The 5,646-nt window shown below is 38.3% G+C and overlaps 1 long non-coding RNA gene across 1 annotated transcript; it reads right to left on the minus strand.

Annotated features, from left to right (window-relative positions):
* Positions 1-214: 214 nt before the first annotated feature.
* On the minus strand, positions 215-2,089 carry LOC140206948 (uncharacterized). The gene is made up of 3 exons (XR_011888436.1): positions 1,977-2,089; positions 1,811-1,846; positions 215-319 (listed from the first exon to the last, which is right to left on the minus strand). It is a non-coding gene; the product is annotated as an uncharacterized lncRNA (long non-coding RNA).
* Between the last annotated feature and the right edge of the window lie 3,557 nt (positions 2,090-5,646).

Consider the following 5,646-nt stretch of genomic DNA (forward strand, 5'->3'; position numbering starts at 1 on the left):
AAAATTTATCATAAATCCACGATCACTAAGGGCCAGTGAAAACCACCATTACAAATGTCCCACGGAAGGCAAATAAATTCCCAACAAAAGCGATGAAAACATATTTAAGTTTAGTCATGTTTTCACAAAGATCATGTTTTGGGAAAACCCAAAAAAACTGAAAACGTCACAATAAAACGTCGATGTAAAGATTGGCCCTCACCACTGATTGCTGACCGTCTCCTTGCTATCGTCACCAGTATCAATAACTCAATGATGAATACAGATCCAAGGGTTATGCAGACAGTGACCATGATGGATGGGGTCCAGTTTCCAAAATCTTAAAACGAAAAGTAAAAACATGTATTTCGATAAACACGTAACAAACACTATACATCCAATGCAACGAAATTTTGAGCGATCTTTAATGAACTTAATCATACATTCAGTTATCACGATTTTTAAAAGTTATATCCCTATGTATTTCAGGACAGAAAGAGCGGAGCGGAGACACAAAGACTATTTCACAATAAAGCCTGATATGTCAAAAGTATTTCCCAGCACAATAAACCTTCTCTCCTTCACCTGGTATCAGATCAGGATAAACACCTCAAGTAACGTCGTGTTCAAATTCCATTTCCCCGCACATTGCTGGATTGAAACAGCAAGAAGGAAGGTGAGTTTAATTATAAGAAAACATTTCCAGGAAAAAAAAATATTCCATCGTACTTATCCTTGCATTTCTTGTTAACCGCCTCTAATCAGCACAGAGAGATTTAGCTAGTAATGGTACACGGTTAAGTGTACACTCAATGAATTCAGAAAATATTGGAAAGCTGCCGAATATTATCACTGACACTCTGATTGTAACCAGCAGCTGCGGAATTATTTTCATTCCAATTATGTACTTATACGCCAGGCCCACATAGCGAGGTTGGTCTTTATGAAGGCAGAGCAATACTGAGGAAATGGGATCTTATACCCTTACTATTTCTTCCTGCACGGGTGCATGCAGGGTCCAAAAATAAGACTGAGCACTTGCACTGTTACAAATCGTCACCAAATCTCGAACACTATTTCGGGTCCGACATATTATTCAACTATATTGCCGTTGAGCACACATTATATGCAGCGCCTTCGCAGGATAACTAAATAATCATCAGACCATGCTCCCTTCTCACTGATGCGATGTACCGGAGCCTTGGGTCCTCACAACTGGGCTCAGAAATAATTATTACCTCTCAACCACCATGCTCCTGATAGGGTGCATTACTTCAATTATTCCAGTGGTAAACTGATTCCACAACCTATAATTTATTTCAAAGGTTACATAACTCTTGTTCTCAGCATTAATTTTTACTGATCAACTTGTTGACATTTTCTCCTGATTTTGCATTTGCGTACTTAGTTGCTTTTTGCTATTTGTTATTTTTCCGCGCTTGTTTCTGAGTAGTTCTTTAAAGTTTCTGTTGCGTTTCTATACATGTACAGTGAATGCCGTAAGAAAACGAATCTCAAGGCAGTATATGACGATATATGGATATTTGGTAACAAATTTCCTTTGAACTTTAATATTTAGTATCTGCAAACACCAAAACTTTCTCAAAAGTATTGGACGAGCAACTAATTGATTCACAGAAAATGTCTGACCGGGAGTGGAGATCATGTTTTTAACAATTCTGCATATTCCTGCTTAAAATATTTGAGAAGACGATCAGGATCCCATACAGTTTCTAAAGTATCTATTGTGAACTCAGCAATTAGGAAATACGAATAATCAATTCTTGATATCTGCAGCATAGATGCAAAATGTAAGCGTCAAAATCCATACCTGAATTGTTGCGTTCAGTAGGAGTCACTCCGGAACCTGTGTACATATTGCAAAGAAGTTTCAGAAAACGCATCTCTATTGGTGTTTATATTGGATATTTCTCATTCTGAAATTAACAAATCATTTGAAGAGAAATTGGAAATGTCAGACAAAGCACAGAGCATACCAGAACAAAGAACGATGACATCTTCTTTGTGATCACAGTCGTGTTGACCAAATGATGAGGAACGACAGCTGGACAGAAAAGGTTCACTTCCCGTGCATTTTACTTCATCAAGCCAGACAGGACCGGCTGCCTGGGTCATTTTAAAATCTTCTGGAGCCCAGAGAGCAAGGCCACACCTTAGTTGTCTGCAGACGACATTGGCATCAGCCAGATCCCAAGAATCGTCACACACCGTGCCCCAGCTGTCATTAAACCAGACCTCAAGCTTTCCGGAGCAGTTGTGATTGCTGCTAACAAGACGTAATGGAACATCTAGGCATGAAACAATACAATTGAGATTTATTTAATAATTAGTCTGGGAATCTGAAGTTCGTCAGAGAGAAAATAGAACTAATTATAGAACGCAAGGGCAGGCACCTCGGCCCACCATTTCTTTATCCAACACTGCCAAATTATACCACCTCTCTTCTGCCTCACATAATCGATATCGCTCAAATATTTACACTTGCCTACTCCAGCTGAAAGCCTTTTAATCACGATAACTGTAAATATTTCTATTATCACTCCTCAAAACCTGCTCCAAGCAATATCATTCTCAATTTACGAATAAAGGTTTTCCTCAACCATTTCATTTAAGCCGTCATCTGTCACCTTAAATACGTCCATTAATATTTGATTTTTTTTTTTTTACAATGGTTCAGACTCTCTACCTGGCCTGTCTCACCTAATGATACGTATCTATTAGGACTCATTTTAGGTGCAGAATGAGCCCCAAGTGTTTCCATTCCTTCTTATGCAGGCAGACTCTGAGTAAATCTCTTTTATAAACCCCACATGCTTCTTGAAATGCGACGAATGGAAATATAAATGATATGAAATCATTGCTTTTCATATCCACAAATAGTTTATGAAGTCCATTCATTGTTGTACGAACAGGCAACATATCTTATTCTTATCATTAGTGTCCGATTAATGAAGGCATTACGTCACAGACCTTGCTCTTCAACTCATACTTCATCATGAAATGCTGAAAGACATGATGAAGGACAAAACCAATTTCACTGTCAGCCAGTTTGTTTTTTGTCTTCAGTTCATACCGGCGAAACAAAAAACACTCGAATACAGCTCATGCACATCCTTCAACTCCAGCCATAAATTGTGGGCGTTATATATACGTCGTCCTATGTTCTCTCTAGTTAACCACTTGTGTTATTTTGGTTATGTAATACAGATTGCCTTGCTCTCTCATTTTCTCATATTTCCAACGAAATAGATATCTTTTATCTATTGATCGTAGCCTTTATTCATCTTTCTATATTGCCCAATAACCCGACCGTCTTTATGTATCCTGCGGTTTACATATATTTACTTCATTTGTTTTATCCAAATCAACAATGTCTCTCGCCTTTGACTATCTCCATACTTTCCCTCGTTCACTTCCCTCCTTCCAAGGTAATACCGATTCCCAAGTCCGTCCAGCTGGTCAGAAGACAATTCCTGCATATCATTTATAATCTTGCCTGATAACAAATGTTCCCGATGAATTCCAATTAACTCCCTCTATCTTCTGTCTGGACATGGAATTCGTCACAATTCACTCCCCTTTGGCAGTGCTCAACAGAGTCGTGGGAAACCAGGATTCTGGTCAATGCGCGCCCAATTTCGTAGAGGGCAAGAGGAACGAAATTTATTTTTCTGATAGCGGCATTAATACAAGGTTTTCTGATTTCAGCAAAGAAGTTTTCGAATTCGTCACCTTTTAAAGGGAAAGAGGAGAATGCGTTTTCTTGCAAGCAGCCTCTTTCAGTGATTCCTTCCGTCATATTGGTTTCTGTTGACAAAATAAATATTTTGACGAATTTATACATAAATATGTAAAACGTAAATAGATATAAGACTGTCTTATTTACCTTCGCAAGCAACTCCTGCATCCTCAGTATGGTCACACTGGTGTTTTCCCCACGGTTGCGACTGACACTGCCAAAGGGTCGATTCGTGTGAAGTACATTCAATCTCATCCAACCATATAGGTCCACGTCCCTTTCCAAATTGATATGAGCCAGGATAAATATTATTCATTGGTCCACATTTCATTTGTTTGCAAATCACTTCTGCAGACTTGCCATAAAGGTTCGTGGAACAAACTGTTCCCCAGGTCGCGTTGTACCACACTTCAATTCGTCCTTTGCATCGACTACCTCCGTCCTGCAGGCGCAACTTTTTGTGCTCTGATAAGGATGCATTTGAAGACAAAAGTTGTCGCAAAATTAGCATACAATGGGAAACGCGTTTTTTTCTACTTCTGCAACAGAGATTAGCCGTGTGTGTGTGTGTGTGTGTGTGTGTGTGTGTGTAGAACAAAGATAAAAAAATAAAATGAGCACATTCAGTAGGAAGTTATTGATTAGCAAAATTAAACGAACCCAGGAAGCACGGAGTGATATATTGTGCTGAATTACTGAAAGGAGGGTACGGGTTAGTGACGGAAAATTGAGGAATAGAAGATCGAGCGTCTGATACCGGAATCTTATCGGATTCACCAACAATTGAGAATGGTAAATATTTGAATTCATTTAAGGAAGAAGTATGAAGAGCAGGGAGAATCTGTCCATTCTCTGTCCTTAACGAAAAGTATGAATTGAGACATTGGAAATATGTTGACCGACAGAAATCGTCACTTGCTCTTCAGGGCAACAAAAAAAAAACGTGGTTAAATGTTTTGACTGTCCCTCAGTACCTCATTCTTAAGACCGCACCTACTAAATCCAGACTAGTAACAGACTGTGATGAAATAAAGGCGGCGGCGAAATTACTATATTATTTTCATTTGTTCTATCCCCCGATTCGATAAGAGTGTTTGAAACTGATTTTAGGATTTATTTGTATATATATATATATAAATAAATCACCTGTGTTTTGAATTCGGAAAAGCTGACCTCACATTAGCTTCTGGCTTTTTGCCACTTCATTTAGCCACAGCTACTCTGATTGTGTTATCTGTCTTTTATTCCTTTCTGCGACAATACAACTCAATAGAATATTCGTCTTCTCGTTGGCTCTTTTAGTTGATTTTGTTTACAGATATTATTTTACTCCTGGCTTTTTTCCCAATTAATTCAGTAAGTGAGAAGAAGAGGTAAAGAAACATGGGAAAAAAGAAACAATGGGAATGAAAAACAATGCTATGTTTTTGAATCTTTTTCTTTTTGGATTTTATTATACGGAATTTCCATCGATCCGATTTGATAAATTGTATTATTCTGTCTCTCCTGATTTGGACTGCTATGTTATTTCTAGTCACTAGATGGCCCTGCTTACTCGCATGTTCACAGCAACTTACTACTGCTTTGCTAAGTAATTGAATTTCATCATGAGATCGGGTATTTAAGAATCGCTTACATATTTTAGTCTGAAACACTTTGCTACGGGTCGAAGGAATTTGGATCAATATTTGAATCTATCTTTTGTAAGAACGCCCAGCAGTATTTTTTTTTTCACAGCTCCTCGAGTAGTGTAACAAGTTGGTGAACAGTCAGTCAACCATCAAACTACACCGATACATAGACTGGAGATTATTTATTTGCCTCGCTTGAGTAAAGAAAACGGGGAAGCACTTGAGCGACGGCAGAAGAATTATTAGGCAGAATCAATACTGAAATCAGGATGATTA

Source organism: Mobula birostris, chromosome 13 (genome assembly GCF_030028105.1).
Source record: "Mobula birostris isolate sMobBir1 chromosome 13, sMobBir1.hap1, whole genome shotgun sequence".
In the NCBI taxonomy this organism is placed as follows: domain Eukaryota; kingdom Metazoa; phylum Chordata; class Chondrichthyes; order Myliobatiformes; family Myliobatidae; genus Mobula; species Mobula birostris.